The sequence below is a fragment of the Elephas maximus genome, chromosome 12 (assembly GCF_024166365.1).
Source record: "Elephas maximus indicus isolate mEleMax1 chromosome 12, mEleMax1 primary haplotype, whole genome shotgun sequence".
NCBI classification, from domain to species: domain Eukaryota; kingdom Metazoa; phylum Chordata; class Mammalia; order Proboscidea; family Elephantidae; genus Elephas; species Elephas maximus.
The window spans coordinates 50,368,610-50,389,726 of NC_064830.1; the positions used below are offsets into that span (position 1 = coordinate 50,368,610).

The following is a 21,117-nucleotide window of genomic DNA, read 5'->3' on the forward strand; positions in this document are numbered from 1 at the left end:
GATATGAACACACATTTCTCTAAAGAAGATATTCAGGCAGCCAACAGATACATGAGAAAATGCTCTCGATCATTAGCCATTAGAGAAATGCAAATTAAAACTACGATGAGATTCCATCTCACACCAGCAAGGCTGGCATTAATCCAAAAAACACAAAATAATAAATGTTGGAGAGGCTGCGGAGAGATTGGAACTCTCATACACTGCTGGTGGGAATGTAAAATGGTACAACCACTTTGGAAATCTATCTGGCGTTATCTTAAACAGTTAGAAATAGAACTACCATACAACCCAGAAATCCCACTCCTGGGAATATACCCTAGAGATACAAGAGCCTTCATACAAACAGATATATGCACACCCATGTTTATTGCAGCTCTGTTTACAATAGCAAAAAGTTGGAAGCAACCAAGGTGTCCATCAACGGATGAATGGGTAAATAAATTGTGGTATATTCACACAATGGAATACTACGCATCGATAAAGAACAGTGACGAATCTCTGAAACATTTCATAACATGGAGGAACCTGGAAGGCATTATGCTGAGCAAAATGAGTCAGAGGCAAAAGGACAAATACTGTATAAGACCACTATTATAAGATCTTGAGAAATAGTAAACCTGAGAAGAACACATACTTTTGTGGTTACGAGGGGGGGAGGGAGGGAGGGTGGGAGAGGGTTTTTTTATTGATTAATCAGTAGATAAGAACTGCTTTAGGTGAAGGGAAAGACAACACTCAATACATGGAAGGTCAGCTCAACTGGACTGGACCAAAAGCAAAGAAGTTTCCGGGATAAAATGAATGCTTCAAAGCTCAGCGGAGCAAGCACGGGGGTCTGGGGAACATGGTTTGCGGGGACTTCTAAGTCAATTGGCAAAATAATTCTATTATGAAATCATTCTGCATCCCACTTTGAAATGTGGCGTCTGGGGTCTTAAATGCTAACAAGCAGCCATCTAAGATGCAGCAATTGGTCTCAACCCTCCTGGAGCAAAGGAAAATGAAGAACACCAAGCCCACATGACAACTAAGAGCCCAAGAGACAGAAAGGGCCACATGAACAAGAGACCTACATCATCCTGAGACCAGAAGAACTAGTTGGTGCCCGGCCACAATCGATGACTGCCCTGACAGGGAGCTCAGCAGAGGACCCCTGAGGGAGCAGGAGAGCAGTGGGATGCAGACCCCAAATTCTCATAAGAAGACCAAACTTAATGGTCTGACTGAGACTGGAGGAATCCCGGCGGCCATGCTCTCCAGACCTTCTGTTGACACAGGACAGGAACCATCCCTGAAGACAACTCATCAGACATGAAAGGGACTGGTCAGCGGGTGGGAGAGAGACGCTGATGAAGAGTGAGCTAATTATATCAGGTGTACACTTGAGATTGTGTTGGCAACTCTTGTCTGGAGGGGGGATGGGAGGATAGAGAGAGAGGGAAGCCGGCAAAATTGTCAAGAAAGGAGAGACTGAAAGGGCTGACTCAAGACGGGGAGAGTAAGTGGGAGTAGGGAGTGAGATGTATGTAAACTTATATGTGACAGACTGATTGGATTTGTAAACGTTCACTTGAAGCTTAATAAAAGTTATTATAAAAAAAAAAAAAAAAAAGAAAAAGTACTATAAATTATGCTTTATTTGAGAAAATAGTAGCATTTTCATTCAGTTTATATTAACCTGCAGCTTTTTGAAAGACTTATTAAAGATCATGCGTAACTATTAATTTAAAAGTAATATGGTTGTATTGTTTTGAAGAATTATGAAACACGAAGGAAAGCATTTTATTCCTTGCCCAGTCAGAACATTTGTCAGATACTCTGTCAGAAGCAATGAGATTTGTGCCTCCTAGTGAATACCACTGGTGGCACAGTGCTTAAGAGCTTGACTGCTAACCAAAACGTTGGCAGTTTGAATCCACCAGCTGCTCCTTGGAAACCCTATGTTCTACTCGGTCCTTATAGGGTTGCTATGAGTTGGAATTGACTTGGTGGCAACAGGTTTGATTTTTGGTTTTTAGTGAATAGCAGTAATTTTATATTAGAAAAAAATTGCTGTCAAAATATTTTCTTTTTGTATGTGTAAAACACTGTGTAATATTGTGTAATTCAGATTTTATACTTTTCATTAGTGGTTAACTCCACTATCAATGATTTGTTACTGTTGGGTTTTGTCTAGCTCCTAGTGTAAGAAATACTGGCTCCTGATTTTTCTCCTTGAAATGTACGTGTGTGTGTGTGTTTTTTTTTAAGTAAACCTCTGTGTACACAATTTGGAAGATAAAGTTACGTAGAAGAAAGGAAAAAAACAAAGAAAAGCCAAACAACCCTAGTCTGACTACTCAGGGACAGCCATTGATAACATTTTTATGTGTTTCTGTCTACCCTTTTTCCTGTTGAGTGATTTCAGTATATCTAGTTTTTGGTCTATTTTGTACTCTGGCTTTATATTTTGGTCTATTTTGTACTCTGGCTTTATATGCATATATTCTTGTTTCTAATTTCCAGGTGGTAGTTATCCTTATAATTTCTTTTTTTCCTTCAGCATTCATGACTTGCAGGATGGAGTTCATTAGGGTTATGTCTTGGAAACCTCCCAGCTAATTAATTTTTTAAAAAGATATAATTCACATACCATGCAATTTATACATTTCAGTGGTTTTTAGACTATTCATAGAGTTGTGCAGCCATCACTACTGTTTAATTGAGGAACTTTTTCATCACCCCCGAAACAAGGGAGTTACTCCCTATTTTCCCCACCACCCCTCGTCTCTACCCATACACATAGCCATGGAGTTGACATGTAATTTCTGTTTCTATAAATTTGCCTGTTCTGGAAATTTTGTATAAATGGAGTCATATAAAATGTGGACTTTTGTAACTGTCTTCTTTCACTTAACATATTGTTTTCAAGGTTTGTCCATGTTGCGTTATGTAACAATACTTTATTCCTTTTTTTGAATAATATCCATTGTTTACCACTTCTGTTTATCTCCTCATCAATTGATAGACATTTAAGCTGTTTCCACTTTTTGGCTATTATGAATAATGCTTCTATGAATGGTTGTGTACACGTTTTTGGGTAGACGTATGTTTTCATTTCACTTGGGTGTATATCTAGGAGTGAAATTGCTGGGTCATATAATAACTCTTGGAAACCCTGGTGGCATAGTGGTTAAGAGCTACAGCTGCTAACCAAAGAGTCGGCAGTTCGAATCCACCAGGTGCTGTTTGAAAACCATATGGGGCAGTTCTCCTCTGTCCTATAGGGTTGCTATGAGTTGGCATCAACTCAATGGCAATGGATTTTTATGGGGCTTGTAATAACTCTTTAGTTAGTGTTTTGATGAACTGCCGAATTGTTTTCTAAAGTGCTGCACGATTTTGTCAGTTTGTCATACTGTGGGGGCTTACATGTTGCTGTGATGCTGTGGAAGCTATGCCACCGGTATTCAGATACCAGCAGGGTCACCCATAGAAGACAGGTTTCAGCTGAGCTTTCAGACTAAGACTAGGAAGAAGAACCTGGCAGTCTACTTCTGAAAAGAATGAGCCAGTGAAAACCTTATGAAGCAATAGAACATTGTCTGATACAGTGCTGGAAGATGAGCCCCCCAGGTTGGAAGGCACTCAAAAGATGACTAGGGAAGAGCTGCCTCCTCAAAGTGGAGTCGACCTTAATTACATGGATTGGGTAAAGCTTTTGGGACCTTCATTTGCCATTGTGTGGCACAACTCAAAATGAGAAGAAACAGCTGGAAATATCCATTAATAATCGGAACCTGGAATGTACGAAGTATGAATCTAGGAAAATTGGAAATCATCAAAAAAGAAATGGAATGCGTAAACTTTGATATCATAGGCATTAGTGAGCCCAAATGGTCTGGTATTGGCTATTTTGAATCAGACAGCCATATACTCTACTCTGCTGGGAATGACAACTTGAAGAGGAATGCTGTTGCATTCATAGTCAAAAAGAACATTTCAAGATCTATCCTGAAGTACAACGCTGTCAGTGATAGGATAATATCCATACACCTACAAGGACGACCAGTTAATATGACAATTATTCAAATTTATGCACCAACCACTAGGGCCAAAGATGAAGAAATTGAAGAATATTATCACCTTCTGTAGTCTGAAATTGATCAAACATGCAATCAGGATGCATTGATAACTACTGGAGATGGGAACGCCAAAGCTGGAAACAAAGAAGAAGGATTGGTAGTTAGAAAATATGGCCTTGGTGATATAAACAATGCTGGAGATTGAGTGGTAGAATTTTGCAAGACCGATGACTTCTTCATTGCAAATACCTTTTTTCATCAACACAAACGGTGACTATATGGACCTTGTCAGATGGAATACACGGGAATCAAATCGACTACATGTGTGGAAAGAGACGATGGAAAAGCTCAATATCATCAGTCAAAACAAGGCCAGGGGCTGACTGCGGAGCAAACCATCAATTGCTCATAAGCAAATTCAAGTTGAAACTGAAGAAAATCAGAGCAAGCCCATGAGAGCCAAAATATGACTTTGAGTATATCCCCCATGAATTTAGAGACCATTTCAAAAATAGATTTGACGCGTCAAACACTGATGACCGAAGACCAGATGAGTTGTGGAATGACATCATCCATGAAGAAAGCAAGAGGTCACTGAAAACACAGGAAAGAAAGAAAAGACCAAGATGGATGTCAGGGGAGACTCTGAAACTTGCCCTTGAATGTCCAGCAGCTAAAGCAAAAGAAAGAAATGATGAAGAGAGCTGAACAGAAGATTTCAAAGGGCGGCTAGAAAAGACAAAGTGAAAGTATTATAATGACATGTGCAAAAAGCTGGAGACAGAAAACGAAAAGGAAGAACACATTCGGCTTTTCTCAAGCTGAATGAACTAAAGAAAAAATTCAAGCCTCAAGTTGCAATAGTGAAGGGTTCTATGGGGAAAATATTAAACGACGCAGGAAGCATCAAAAGAAGATGGAAGGAACATACAGAACATACCAAAAAGAATTAGTCAATATTCAGCCATTTCAAGAGGTGGCATATAATCAGGAACTGACGGTACTGAAGGAAGAAGTCCAAGCTGCCCTGAAGGCATTGGCGAAAAACAAAGCTCCAGGAATTGACAGAATATCAATGGAGATGTTTCAACAAATGGATGGAGTGCTGGAAGTGCTCACTCATCTATGCCAAGAAATCTGGAAGACAGCTGCCTGGCCAACCAATTGGAAGAGATCCATATTTATGCCTGTTCCCAAGAAAGGTGATCAACCTGAATGCGGAAATTATCAAACAATATCATTAATATCACACGCAAAGAAAATTTTGCTGAAGATCGTTCAAAAGCTGCTGCAGCAGTATATTGACAGGGAACTGCCAGAAATTCAGTCCAGATTCAGAAGAGGACGTGGAACCAGGGATATCATTGCTGATGTCAAATGGATCCTGGCTGAAAGCAGAGAATACCAGAAGGATGTATACCTGTGGTTTATTGACTATGAAAAGGCATTCAACTGTGTGGATCATAACAAATTATGGATAACTCTGTGAAGAATGGGAATTCCAGAACACTTAACTGTGCTCATGAGGAACCTGTACGAAGATCAAGAGGAAGTTGTTTGGACAGCAAAAGGCGATGATGAGTGGTTTAAACTCAGGAAAGATGTGCATTAGGGTAGTATCCTTTCACCATACCTGTTCAATCTGTATGCTGAGCAAATAATCTAAGAAGCTGGACTATATGAAGAAGAACAGGGCATCAAGATTGGAGGAAGACTTACTAACAACCTGCGTTATGCAGATGACACAACCCTGCTTGCTGAAAGTGAAGAGGACTTGAAGCACTTACTGATGAAGATCAAAGACCGCAGTCTTCAGTGTGGATTACACCTCAATATAAAGAAAACAAAAATCCTCATACCTGGACCACTAAGCAACATCATGATAAATGGAAAAAAGATTGAACTTGTCAAGGATTTCATTTTACTTGGATCCACAGTCAGCACCCATGGAAGCAGCAGTCAAAAAATCAAATAACACATTGCATTGGTAAATCTCCTGCAAAGGACCTCTTTAAAGTGTTGAAAAGCAAAGATGCCATCTTGAAGACTCAGGTGCACCTGACCCAAGCCGTGGTATTTTCAAATGCATTACGTGCATGTGATAGCTGGACAATGAATAAATAAGGAAGATGGAAGAAGAATTGACGCCTTTGAATTGTGGTTTTGGCAAAGAACATTGAGTATACCACGTACTGCCAAAAGAACGAACAAATCCGTCCTGGAAAAAGTACAACCAGAATGCTCCTTAGAAGCATGGATGGTGAGACTATGTCTTACATACTTTGGGCATGTTGTCAGGAGGGATCAGTCCCTGGAGAAGGACATCATGCTTGGTAAAGTAGAGGGTCAGCAAAAACAGGAAGACCCTCAATGAGATGGACTGACACAGTGGCCGCGACAGTGGGCTCAAGCATAACAACAATTTTAAGGATGGCGCAGGACTGGGCAGCGTTTCATTCTGTGGTACGCAGGGTCGCTATGAGTCAGAATCCACTCGACGGTGCCTAAACAACAACAACAGCCAAGCTATTTTCTAAGGAGCTGCACCGTTTTACGTTCCCACCAACAGTGTATACGGGTTCTCTGCATCCTCACGAACACTTTTATTGTCTTTTTAATTATAGCCATCTGAGTGGGTGTGAAGTCGTGTCTTATTGTGGTTTTGATTTGCATTTTCCTAATGGATAATGAGGGGTCACAGGGTGGTACAAATGGGTTGGCTCTTAACCAAAATATTGTTGGTTTAAGTCTACAGAGGTGCCTCAGAAGAAAGGCCTTGCAATCTACAGAAAAATCACCCATTGAAAATTGTGGAGAACATGGAGTCATCAAGAACTGAAATCTACTCAGTGACTGCTGGTTTGAAGCATTGGTGGTTCAGTGGTAGAATTCTCACCTTGTATATGGGAGACTTGGGTTTAATTTTGGCCGGTGCACGTCGTGAGCAACCATCACATGTCTATCAGTAGTAGATTGTATGTTGCTGTAATGCTGAGTAGGTTTCAGTGGAGCTTCCAGACTAAAGGCCTGGCAATTTACTTCTGAGAATCAGCCCAGGAAAACCTGTGGATCACAGCAGTCTGGTCTGCAGCTGATCCATATGGATGGCGCAGGACTGAGGAGTATTTTATGCTGTTGCGCCTGGGATTGCCATGAGTTGGGGGCCAACTCAGTGGCAGTGAACAATGGCAGTGGGCAATAATGTTGAACATCTTCCTATGTGCTTTTTGGCTATTTATATATCCTCTTTGAAGAAATGTGTTATTAAGACTCTTCGCCCGTTTTTAATTAGATTATTACTATTTTTTATTATCGAGTTTTAAGAGTTCTTTACATATTCCAGGTACAAATCCTCCATCAGACATAAGACTCGTATTTGCATTTCCCTAATGGCTAATAAGAATCACTCCCATTTTGTGAGTTGTCTTTTCACTTTTTCAACAGTATTCTTTGAAACATATTAATTCTGATGGAAGTCCAGTTTATCCGTTTTTTCTTTTATGACTTTTACTTTTTATGTTGTATCTATGTGGATAACTAAGACAGAATTGACCCAACTTCATTTTTAAAAAAGACCTTTGGAGGGGAACATCTAGTTGTCTGTCTCTGTTACCTAGTGCTGCTGTAACAGAAATACCACAAGTGGGTGGCATGAACAAAAAAAAAAAAACAAAGAGAAGTTTTTTCACTCACACTCCAGTAGGCTAGAAGTCCAAATTTAGGGTGCCAGTTCCAGGGTAAAGCTTTCTCTGTCTGTTGGCTCTGAAAGAAGGTCTTTGTCATCAGTCTTCCCTTGGTCTGGGAGCATCTCAACACATGCACCTCGGGTCCAAAGGATATACTTTCTTCCCGGCACTGCTTTCGTGGTAGTATAAGGTCTCTCACTCTCTGATTGCTTTCCTTTTTTTTTTTTTTTTTTTTTTAGTTTTTATTGTGCTTTAAGTGAAAGTTTACAAATCAAGTAAGTCTCTCACACAAAAACTTACATACACCTTGCTACATACTCCCAGTTGCTCTCCTAATGAGACAGCCCACTCCCTCCCTCCACTCTCTCTTTTTGTGTCCATTTCGCCAGCTTCTAAGCCCCTCTACCCTCTCATCTCCCCTCCAGGTAGAAGATGCCAACATAATCTCAACTGTCCACCTGATCCAAGAAGCTCACTCCTTACCAGCATCCTTCTCCAACCCAATGTCCAGTCGAATCCCTGTCTGAAGAGTTGGCTTTGGGAATGGTTCCTGTCCTGGGTGAACAGAAGGTCTGGGGGCCATGAACACTGGGACCTTTGCAGTCTTAGTCAGACCATTAAGTCTGGTCTTTTTATGAGAATTTGGGGTCTGCATCCCAGTGGTCTCCTGCTCCCTCAGGGGTTCTCTGTTGTGTTCCCTGTCAGGGCAGTCATCGATTGTAGCCAGGCACCATCTGGTTCTTCTGGTCTCAGGCTGATGTAGTCTCTAGTTCATGTGGCCCTTTCTGTCTCTTGGGCTTGTAAATTACCTTGTGTCCTTGGTGTTCTTCATTCTCCTTTGCTCCAGGTGGGTTGAGATCAACTGATGCATCTTAGATGGCCACTTGCCAGCGTTTAAGATCCCAGACGCCACTCTCCAAAGTGTGATGCAGAAAGTTTTCTTAATAGATTTTATTATGCCAATTGACTTAGATGTCCCCTGAAACCATGGTCCCAATACCACCGCCCCTTCTACGCTGGCCTTTGAACCATTCAGTTTATTCAGGAAACTTCTTTTCTTTTGGTTTAGTCCAGTTGTGCTGACCTTGCCTGTATTGTATGTTTTCCTCGTCACTTAAAGTAGTTCTTATCTACCATCTAGTTTGTGAATACCCCTCTCCCACCCTTCCTCCCTCCCCACTCTCGGAACCATCAAAGAATATGTTCTTCTCTGTTTAAACTATTTCCTGAGTTCTTATAATAGTGGTCTTATAGAATATTGGTCCTTTTTCAACTGACTAATTTCACTCAGCATGATGCCTTCCAAATTCCTCCATGTTATGAAATGTTTCACATATTCTTCACTGTTCTTTATCAATTGGTCGTATTCCATTGTGTGAATATACCATAATTTATTTATGCATTCACCCGTTAATGGGCACCTTGGTTGCTTCCATCTTTTTGCTGTTGTAAACAGTGCTGCAGTGAACATGGGTGTGCATACATGTTTGTGTAAAGGCTCTTATTTCTCTAGGATATATTCCAGGGAGTGGGATTGCCAGATCATATGCTAGTTTTATTTCTAGCTTTTTAAGGAAGCGCCAAATCGATTTCCAAGGTGGTTGTACCATTTTACATTCCCACCAGCAGTGTATGTGTTTCAGTCTCTCCACAGTCTCTGCAACATTTATTATTTTGTGGTTTTTGGACTAATGCCAGACTTGTTGGAGTGAGATGGAATCTAACTCTAGTTTTGATTTGCATTTCTCTAATGGCTAATGATCGTGAGCATTTCCTCATGTATCTGTTAGCTACCTGAATGTCTTCTTTAGTGATGTGTCTGTTCATATCTTTTGCCCATTTTTTAATTGGATTATTTGTCCTTTTGTAGTTGAGTTTTTGCAGTATCATGTAGATTTTAGAGATCAGATGCTAATCGAATATGTCATAGCTAAAGACTTTTTCCCAGCCTGTAGGTAATCTTTTTACTCTTTTGGTGGAGTCTTTGGATGAGCATAGGTGTTTGATTTTTAGGAGCTCTCAGTTTTTTTTTTTTTACCTAGTTTTTCTTCTGCATTGTTAGTAATGTTTTGTATACTGTTTATGCCATGTGTTAGGGTTCCTAACTTTGTCCTTATTTTTTCTTCCATGATCTTTATCGTTTTAGATTTCACAGTTAGGTCTTTGATCCATTTTAAGCACGGTTTTTTTGCATGGTGTGAGATATGGGTCTTGTTCCGTTCATTTGCAGGTGGATATCTAGTTATGCCAGCACCATTTGTTAAAAAGACTATATTTTCCCCATTTAACTGCTTTGGGGCCTTTGTCAAGTTATCAACTGTTCATATGTGGATAGATTTATGTCTGGATTCTCAATTCTGTTCCATGGGCCTATGTATCTGTTGTTGTATCAGTACCAGGCTATGTTGACTACTGTGGTGGTATAATAGGTTCTAAAATCAGGTAGAGTAATGTCTCCCACTTTGTTCTTCTGTTTCAGTAATGCTTTACTTATCCAGGGCCTCTTTCCTTTCTGTATGAAATTGGTGATTTGTTTCTCCATCTCATTAACAAATGTCATTGGAATTTGGAATGAAATTGCATTAAATCTATAGATCTCTTTTGGTAGAATAGGTATTTTTATAATGTTAAGTCTTTCTATCCTTGAGCAAGGTATGTTTTTCCACTTATGTACGTCTCTTTTGGTTTCTTGCAGAAGTGTTTTGTAGTTCTCTTTGCATAAGTCTTTTAAATCTCTGGTAAGATTTATTCCTAAATATTTATCTTCTTGGGGGCTATTGTAAATGGTATTGATTTGGTGGTATCCTCTTCGATGTTCTTTTTGTTGGTGTAGATGAATCCAACTGATTTTTGTATGTTTATCTTGTATCCGGATGCCCTGCCGAACTCTTCTGTTAGTTTTAGAATCAGCTTTTGGTCTTGTCAATTCTTTTTTTGAATTGTTTTTCTGTTTTATATTTGATTTAGTTCAGCTCTAATTTTTATTATTTGTTTTCTTCTCGTGCCTGAGGGTTTCTTTTGTTGCTCTCTTTTTATTTATTCAAGTTGTAGGGATAATTCTTTGATTTTGGCCTTTTCTTCTTTTTGGATGTGTGTGTTTATTGATATAAATTAACCTCTGAGCACTGTTTTCTGTGTGTCCCAAAGGTTCTGATAGGAAGTGTTTTCTTTCTCATTGGATTCTATGAATTTCTTTATAATTAATGTCTTGTATAATCCTGTCTTTTTTGAGCAGGGAATTGTTAAGCTTTGAAGTGTTTGATTTCTTTTCCCTGCTTTTTTTGTTACTGATTTCCAATTTTATGGCATTATGGTCAGGGAAGATGCTTTGTAATATTTCAGTGTTTTGGATTCTGCTAAGGCTTGCTTTATGACCTAATATGTGGTCTATTCTAGAGAATGTTCCATGTGCACTAGAAAAGAAGGTATACTTGGTTGCTGTTGGGTGGAGTGTTCTGTATATGTTTATGAGGTCTAGTTGATTGATTGTGGCATTTAGATCTTCCCTGTCTTTATTGAGCTTCTCTATGGGTGTCCTGCCCTTCTCCGAAAGTGGTGTGTTGAAGTTTGCTACTGTTATTGTGCTGCTGTCTGTCTCACTTTTCAATGCTATTATTTTGTTTTTTGTATCTTGCAGCCCTGTCATTGGGTGCATAAATATTTAATATGGTTATATCTTCTTGGTATATTGTCCCTTTAATCATTATATAGTGTCCTTCCTTATCCTTTAAGATGGATTTAACTTTAAAGTCTCTTTTGTCAGAAATTAATATTGCCACTTCTGCACTTTTTTGATTGTTGTTTGCTTGATATATTTTTTTTCCATCCTTTAAGTTTTAGTTTGTTTGTGTCTCTAAGTCTAAGGTGTGTCTCTTGTAGGCAGCATATAGACGGATCGTGGTTTTTAGTCCATTCTGCCAGTCTCTGTCTCTTTATTGGTGCTTTTACTCCATTTACATTCAGCGTAATTATGGATATATATGAATTTAGTGCTATCATTTTGATATCTGTTTTTGAGTTTCTTTTTCCCACTTAATTTTATGTGCTGCGTAGATTATGTTTATATATTTTTCTTTCCTCACATTTATTGTTGTTGATTTTGTTTTTGCTGAGTCTGTATTTTTTTCTTGTGTTTTATTTTGATGTGTAGGATAGTTTGCGTCTTTTTTGGTTACCTTATTATTTACCCTAGTTTTCTATATTTAAACCTAACTTTTATTTCTTTGCATCATCTTGTTTTCCTCTCCATATGGAAGATCTATGACATCATTTCTTAGTCCTTCTTTATTGTTTAAATGTTGTCTTCTTTTACAAAATAACATTGCTGTTTTACTGTTTTGAGTGTTTTTCTTACCTTAATTTACATTGGTGATTTCCCTTTTTGGGTTGAGTTCTGTTTGCTCTGTCCAGTGTTCTAGTCTTGGGTTGATACCTGATATTATTGATTTTCTAACCAAAGAACTCCCTTTAGTATTTCTTGTAGTTTTGGTTTGGTTTTTCCGAATTCCCTAAACTTTTGTTTATTTTGAAATGTCCTAATTTCACCTTCATATTTGAGAGACAGTATTGCTGGGTATATGATTCTTAGTTTGCATTTTTTTCCATTAATGCTTTATGTACGTCATCCCCTTGCCTTCTTGTGTGCATGGTTTATTCCGAGTTGTCTGAATTTATTCTTATTGGCTCTCTCTTGGAGGTGACTTTTTGTTTATCCCTGGCTGGTCTTAAAATTCTCTCTTTATCTTTGGTTCTGGTAAGTTTGATTTTAATATGTCTTGGTGACTTTCATTTAAAATCTACGTTATGTGGAGTTTGATGAGCATTTTGGTTAGGTGTCTTCCCATCTTTCACGATACCAAGGAAGTTTTCTGCCAACAAAGCTTCAACAATTCTCTCTATTTTCTCTTATCCCCCCCTCTCCTGGTACTCCATTCACTCGTAGGTTATTTCTCTCGATAGAGTCCCGCGTGATTGTTAAGGTTTCTTCATTTTTTTTTTTAAATTCTTTTATCTGATTTTTCTTTAAATATATTAGTACCACGTGCTTTATCTTTAAATTCAGAAATTCTGTCTTCCACTTGCTCGGTTCTGCTCCTCTGACTTTCTGTTGAGTTGTCTACTTCTGTAATTTTATTGTTAATCTTCTGAATTTCTGATTGCTGTCTATGGATTTTTCCATCTTATTAAATTTTTCATTATGTTCCTGAATGATCTTTTTAATATCTTCAGTTGCTCTATCTGTGTGTTCCTTGGTTTGTTCTGCCTATTGTCTCATTTCCTTCCTGATGTCTTGAAGGGGTCTGTATTAGTGTTTTGTATTCCGCCTCTGGTAATTCCAGGAGTGCACTTTCGTCTAGAAGATCCCTTGATTCTTTGTTTTCAGAGTTGTTGAGGTGATCATGGTCTGTTTCTTTATTTGACTTGATATTGACTGTTGTCTCTGAGACATGTATATGTTATTGTATTAGTTTATTTTATATTTGCTTACTGTGTCGTAGCTTCTTTAATGGTTTTGTTTTGGTATGCCCAGATGGGTTGCTTGAGTGAGCTACCTTGATTATTTTCTCCTTTGTAGCTCTGACGTCCTTTCCCCAGATGGCTAGAGCTGTTATCAGGTGCCTGAGTCTAGGAGCCCATTCACTTTTCTTGTATGAATTCAGCTGAGGTGTCCAGGTAGCTGATCATCAAGTGTGTGGTACGGGCCCTTTCCTACAGTCTTAGAGGTGCAGGGGTGATTGTTGCAGGTACCAGTATCTGGTTACAGAAGGGTGTCACGCTCTGAACAAGGCAGGGGGCTGAGAACCGACCCCCAAGTGTCTCTGAGGAAAATGTGTCTCTGTTCCCTAGAGCGTACAGGTGGGTGGGTTATGCAGACAGACCACGGGCACCCAGTGTTTTTCGTTGTAAGAACTGGGAGGTACCAGTTATACTTGGACCCCTGGCGTCGGTGACTGGGCTATCTGAGTGGAGCCACCAGTCCTTAGGTCCCTGATGTGGGTAGGTGAGGACCCTGTTTAATAGGCAAAGCAATGTCAATCATCAAATACTCACCTCTCCGCCGCACAGCTAAAACAATTGGAGCCTGCCAGCAAGGGCCTATTCCCCTGAAACAAGCCCACATGTCCATGCAGAGGGAAAAGGTATTCAAAGTCCACAGACCATTTATGCCTGGATAGGATCCACTTCCTCCCTGATCTCCACTGGTTAGTGGAGCTGACAAATTATCTTTTCCCCCAGTTGCGGACTTATTCCTTCTCCAATGCTAGGAGGATGGCTCTAGGTGCTCACTGGGACTGTCTCAGGCCTGGGGAAATCACCCGCTTTAGCTGGCTTGGGATGGGGCCAGGGCGCGGTAAAATATAAGCACGTACTTAGCTTTTGCCAAGAGCGCCGTTCTCTGATTCCGTAGATGTGAGTAGGCTGTGTGGGCAGCTGCTTCTCCCTGAGGAAACTGCAGCGAAATGCTAGTTCCAGCCTGCCACCACTGCTCCTAGGAATGGTGCCTTAGGATTCCCTGCGATTCAGTTCTGGTAACTCCTCTCTGCTTCTGAACCGTCTCTTCCTCCCTGTGCTCCTCAGTTCGTTTTCTAAGTTTGACTTTGGTGTTCGGGGCTCCTAGCTTGTCATAAAGATACTTATTTCACTTGTTTTTTCAGGTCTTTGTTGTAACAGGTGTCTCTGGAAGCCTCTGTGTATTCCGACAACTTGGCTCCACCTCCTTCCCTGTCCTTTAAGGTTGTGCAGGCCATACCACAGGTAAACTTCCTTTACATTGGATCAGGGGTGGGGCCCTGAGCAAGAGTGTTACATCCTTCCCTAATTCTCTTTAACCACATGCAGAGCTAATGATTTATAACACATAGGAAAATCACAAAATGGAGGAAAACCACACAGTACTGGAAATCATTGCCTACCTATGTTGACACATATTCTGGGCGGACACAGTTCAATCCATGGTACTTTCCCCACGTGATTTATTGAAAAGAATGTTCTTTCCACATTCAGTTGTTCTTAGCCTTGTTATCACAGTTTAATTAACTATAAAATGTAAGGGAATATTTTGAACTGTCCATTCTCTTCCACTGTTCTATATATGTCTTTATGTCAGTACCGTATTATCTTAATTACTGTAGTGTTATAGTATTGAAATCTGGAAGTTTGAGTCCTCCAACTTTGTTCTTTCTCAAGATTGTTTTGGCTGTTCTGGTCCCTTGCCTTTCCATATGGATTTTAGTATCAGCTTTTCAGTTTCTGTAAAATGGTACCTGGAATTTTGATAGGAATTGCGTTGTTCTGTAGATAATCTGGTATGTTTTGCCATCTTGGATCCTTGCTGGCACAGTGGTTCAGAGTTTGGCTGCTAACCAAAAGGTCAGCAGTTCGAATCTACCAGGCACTCCTTCGAAGCCCTGTGGGGTAGTTATACTCTGTCCTATAGGATCACTATGAGTCAGAATCAACTGAAAAGCCACAGGTTTTCATTGCCATCTTAATACTAAGTTTTCTGATCTATGAACATGGGATGCATTTTCGTTTATTTAGGTCCTTACTTTCTTCTAACAATGTTTATAATTTTCAGAGTATAAGTTTTACGCTTCTTTTGTTAAATTTATTTCTAACAACTTTACTATTTTTGATGCTGTTTTTCGTGGAATTTCTTAAGTTTTCATTTTTAGACTGTTTATTCAAGAATTTAGAAATATAATTGATTTTCATAGTTGATTTTTTTATCCTGCAACCTTACTGAACTTGTTAATTAATTTAATAGTCTTTATTTTTTAAATATTGTATGGTATTTTAAATGAAGGTCCACACAGCAGTTTTAGGTTTCCATTCAACAATTTCTACACAAGTTGTTCATTGACATTGGCTTCATTCTTCACAATGCCTGAACCTTCTCATTGTTTGTGTTCTGATTGTTCCATTTCCATACCCTGGTTTCCCTGCCCTGTTACATTCTCATCTTTGTTTTAAAGTAATTTTTGACTGTTTGGTCTCATATAAGTGATTTTTTAAAGGAGCACAGTACTTATGTGTGATATTCATTATTTTGTGAGCCAGTATGTTACTTAGCTACAAGGTGAACTTGGGTTAGTTTTTATTCAAGGTTTGAAAGGTACATCAGGGCGATGGTCTTGAGGAGTCCTCCAGTCTCAACCAGTCCAGTAAGTCTGTTTTTTGTTTTTAGAATTTTAGGTTCTATTCCAAAATTTTCACCCATTCTATCAGGGTCCATCCATTGTGGCCATGATTGGAATTGTTGGTAGTGGTATCCAGGCGCCATCTAGTTCATCTGATCTCAGGGTAGACTGTTTGTCCCGTAGACTAGTTTCTTTTTGGTTTTTGGAAATCCCAATAAATTTTTTTTTTTTTTTTTGGGAAATATTATGTTTTAGGTGAAAGTTTCCATAGCAAATTAGGTTCTCATTTAACAGTTTTTATACAAAGTGTTCCATGACATTAGTTACATTTTTCACAATGTGACAACACTTTCATTATTTCCATTTGTAGTTTATTTCTGAGTCTTTGATTTTCTTCTCTTTTGCTCCGGACAGGTAGAGACCAATAGCTGTATCTTAGATGGCCGCTTGTAAGCTTTTAAGACCCCAAATATTAGTCACCGAACTAGGATGAAGAGCATAAATTTGTGAACTATATTATGACAGTTGACCAAGATGTTCCATGAAACTGTGGTCCTTAACTCTTTAAACCCAGAAAATCAATCTTGCGAGGTGTTTGGTTATATCTAAGAGATATCTGTAACTGTGCCCCCTGTGTGCTTTATTTTGTCTATGAATATATGTGCATGTAGTCACATAGCTGCATGTACGTATGCACACACACACACATATATATTTATACCTATACACATACATGTCTACATACATATAAGCCCTCACATATATTTTTTGGTTGTTTCAAAATTATATATGCCATAGCAATTATTAGTAGATCCTTTTTTCTTGTGTACATTTTAGTGACATTGTTTACCTTCATCAAGCTGTGTACACTTCAAGTTCAATCAGTGTTAAACCTTTCCCATCACCAAAAATAACAAACGTCTACTATCTAGAGAATGAGTTCCCGTGTTCGCTCCTCTCCATCCCTGGTAACCTTTATGAATGTTGTTGTTGTTAGGTGCCGTCAAGTTGGTTCCAACTCATAGCGACCCTGTGTACAACAGAACGAAACCCCGCCCGATCCTGCACCATCATTACAATCGTTGTTATGCTTGAGCCCATTGTTCAAGCCACTGTGTCATTCCACCTCGTTGAGGGTCTTCGCCTTTCTGCTGACCCTGTACTCTGCCAAGCATGATGTCCTTCTCCAGAGACTGATCCCTCCTGACAACATGTCCAAAGTATGCAAGAGGCAGCCTTGCCATCCTTGCTTCTAAGGAGCCTTCTGGTTGTACTTCTTCCAAGACAGATTTATTCATTCTTCTGGCAGTCCGTGGTATATTCAATATTCTTTGCCAACACCACAGCTCAAAGGCATCAGTTCTTCTTCAGTCTTCCTTATTCATTGTCCAGCTTTCACATGCATATGATGCGATTGAAAATACCATGGCTTGGGTCAGGCGCACCTTAGTCTTCAAGGTGACATCTTTGCTCTTCAACACTTTAAAGAGGTCCTTTGCAGCAGATTTCCCCAATGCAATGTGTCTTTTGATTTCTTGACTGCCGCTTCCATGGCTGTTGATTGTGGATCCGAGTAAAATGAAACCCTTGACAGCTTCAATCTTTTCTCCATTTATCATGATGTTGCTCGTTGGTCCAGCTGTGAGGATTTTTGTTTTCTTTATGTTGAGGTGCAATCCATACTGAAGGCTGTGGTCTTTGATCTTCATTAGTAAGTGCTTCAGGTTCTCTTCACTTCCAGCAAGCAAGGTTGTGTCATCTGCATAATGGAGGTTGTTAGTGAGTCTTCCTCCAATCCCGATGCCCCGTTCTTCTTCATATAGTGCAGGTTCTCGGATTATTTGCTCAGCATACAGATTGAATAGGTATGGTGAAAGAATAAAACCCTGGTGCACACCTTTCCTGACTTTAAACCAATCAGTATCCCCTTGTTCTGTCTGAACAACTGCCTCTTGATCTATGTAAAGGTTCCCCATGAGCACAATTAAGTGTTCTGGAATTCCCATTCTTCGCAATGTTACCCGTAATTTGTTTTGAGCCACACAGTCGAATGCCTTTGCATAGTCAGTAAAACACAGGTAAACATCCTTCTGGTATTCTCTGCTTCCAGCCAGGATCCATCTGACATCAGCAATGATATCCCTGGTTTCATGCCCTCTTCTAAAACCAGCCTGAATTTCTGGCAGTTCTCTGTTGATATATTGCTGCAGCCGTTTTTGAATGATCTTCAGCAAAATTTTGCTTATGTATGATATTAATGATACCGTTCTATAATTTCCACATTCGGTTGGATCACCTTTCTTGGGAATAGGCATAAATATGGATCTCTTCCAGTCAGTTGGCCAGGAAGCTGTCTTCCATATTTCTTGGCATACACGAGTGAGCATCTCCAGCATTGCATCTGTTTGTTGAAACATCTCAATTGATATTCCATCAGTTTCTGGAGCCTTGTTTTTCGGCAATGCCTTCAGAGCAGCTTGGACTTCTTCCTTCAGTACCATCGGTTCCTGATCATATGCCACCTCTTGAAATGGTTGAACATAGACTAATTCTTTTTGGTATAATTACTGTGTGTATTTCTTCCATCTTGTTTTGATGCTTCCCGGCTCATTTAATATTTTCCTCATAGAATCCTTCACTATTGCAACTCGAGGCTTGAATTTTTTCTTCAGTTCTTTCAGCTTGAGAAACACCAAGCGTATTCTTCCCTTTTGGTTTTCCATTTCCAGCTCTTTGCACATGTCATTATAATACTTTACTTTGTCTTCTTGAGATGCCCTTTGAAATCTTCTGTTCAGTTCTTTTACTTCATCAATTCTTCCTTTTGCTTTAGCTGCTTGGCATTCGAGAGCAAGTTTCAGAGTCTCCTCCGATATCCACCTTGGTCTTTTCTTTCTTTCCTGTCTTTTCAGTGACCTCTTGCTTTCTTCATGTATAATGTCCTTTATGTCACTCCACAGCTTGTCCGGTCTTCAGTCACCAGTGTTCAATGCATCAAATCTATTCTTCAGATGGTCTCTAAATTCAGGTGGGTTATACTCAAGGTCATATTTTGGCTCTCGTGGACTTGCTCTGATTTTCTTTGGTTTCAGCTTGAACTTGCATAGGAGCAATTGATGGTCTGTTCCACAGTTGGCCCCTGGCCTTGTTCTGACTGATGATATTGAGCTTGTCCATCATCTCTTTCCACAGATGTAGTCAATATGATTTCTGTGTGTTCCATCTGGCGAGGTCCATGTGTATAGTCGCTGTTTATGTTGGTGAAAGAAGGTATGTGCAATGAAGAAGTTGTTGGTCTTGCAAAATTCTGTCCTTTGATCCATGGGTGACTCTGCTGGTATCTGAGTACCGGTGGCATAGCTTCCAGCATCACAGCAACACGGAAGCCCCCACAGTGTGACAAACTGACAGACATGTGGGGGTTATGAACATTAGTTTTTGTATATTTACCTCTTCGTGTCATTTCATAAAAATGAGAACATACAGTATTTGTTTTTTTGTGATTGACTTACTTGGCCCAACATAACATCCTCCAGGTTCATCCATGTTCCAGGATGTTTGGGAAACTAATTTTTCTTTATCTCTGAGAAATATTTCATTTGTCTTCGTTATCTAGTACTGCTATAACAGAAATACCACAAGTGGGTAGCTTTAACAAAGAGAAGTTTATTCTCTCACAGTGTAGGAGGCTAGAAGTCTGAATTCAGGGCATCAGCTCCAGGGGAAGTCTTCTCTGTTGGCTCTGGAGGAAAGTCCTCATCATCAGTCTTCCCCAGTGGAGGAGATTCTCAGCGCAGGGATGCTGGGCTCTTGTTTCTTGGTGATATGAAGTCCCTCATGTCTTTCTGCTCACTTCTTTCTTTTGTATCTCAAAAGAGATTTGCTAAAGACACAACCTAATCTTGTAGATTGAGTCCTGCCTCAATAACATAACTGCTGGTAGTCCTACCTCATCAACATCATAGAGATAGGATTTACAACGCATAGGAAAATCACATCAGATGGCAGAATGGTGGACAGTCACAGAATACTGGGAATCATGGCCTAGCCGAGTTCATATATATTTTGGGGGGACACAATTCAATCTGTAACACCATTGTGTATATGTACCACATTTTACTTATCCATTCATCTGTTGATAGGTACTTAGGTTGTTTCCATAGTTTTAATGATCTTTTGGTGATGATTAACTTCTTAGGTTTTTTCCTTATTTGGTTATTTGTAGACACAGAGGACGGGGGAGATCCAGCTTTATTTCTTATTTTTAGTTTTACACTTCAAAGGAAATCTTCAATTCAATTTGAAATATTTCAGTATTCACTTATATTCATAAATTCTGTTTACAATTGTTAAGTTTTTTTAAATGCTCATTTGAACCCAGGTAATACATCGTTGGAGCTGAATTCCAAGAGACTTAATCAAAAACCCAAAATACCTTTTTTCCCACTTTTAAAAGTAATGTAAACAAACTGGAAACCCTGGTGGTGTAGTGGTTAAGTGGTACAGCTACTAACCAAGCAGTCAGCAGTTCGAATCCACCCAGCACTCCTTGGAAACTCTATGGGGCAGTTCTACTCTGTCCTATAGGGTTGCTATGAGTCGGAATCTACTTGCTGGCAGTGGGTTTTTTTTTTTTTTTTGTATAAACAAACTAAACCTGTTTCCGTTGAGTTGATTCTGACTCGTAGTGACCCTATAGACAGAGTAGAACTGTCCCATAGGGTTTCCAAGGAGCAGCTGGTGGATTTGAACTGCTGACCTTTTGGTTAGTAGCCCTTAACCACTGTGCCACCAGGGCCCTTATAAATTTTAAACATTACAGAAATAAGGTAAAAAAATGAAAATTTCCTCTAATTTGACTAGGGCTTAGGGATGAAATAAATGTAAGGAGCACATGCTGTTTGGTAAAAGAAAAGTTCATATTTTTACAGCATTGTTTGGGAATTAATACGTTAAAATGAATGCTTAATTCATACTGCTAGTTCTCAGTACTTTCTCTGTTCACAGACTTTTTCTGCATTAGATTGATTGTAATTCTAGATAAACCTATTATATCACATATTGTGTAAAGGTCTAGAGGAGCAATAACTTATTCAGAGACAACATGAGATTCATGATTTTGAAAGAAGGATCTTAAAAGGTCATGTAATCTTCCTGGTTGCAAGCAATATCACAATTAATTATTGACACTTTTCTATTTTTAAAGCTGGTTGGAGAAGATGA

General features: G+C 39.4%; 1 protein-coding gene across 6 annotated transcripts in view; it reads left to right on the forward strand.

The window, feature by feature from the left end:
• Window positions 1-21,117, forward strand: part of LCLAT1 (lysocardiolipin acyltransferase 1) — a 426,874-nt gene that overhangs the window by 107,652 nt on the left and 298,105 nt on the right. Inside the window, exon 2 of one of the 6 annotated variants that reach the window (XM_049904968.1) lies at window positions 14,410-14,509. The exons of 4 other annotated variants lie outside the window; for them this stretch is intronic. The gene's annotated coding sequence lies outside the window, so the exon portion shown is untranslated. Of the gene's footprint in view, window positions 1-13,036; window positions 14,510-21,117 lie in introns of those variants that run through there. One more of the 6 variants, XM_049904969.1, reaches the window with a different exon arrangement.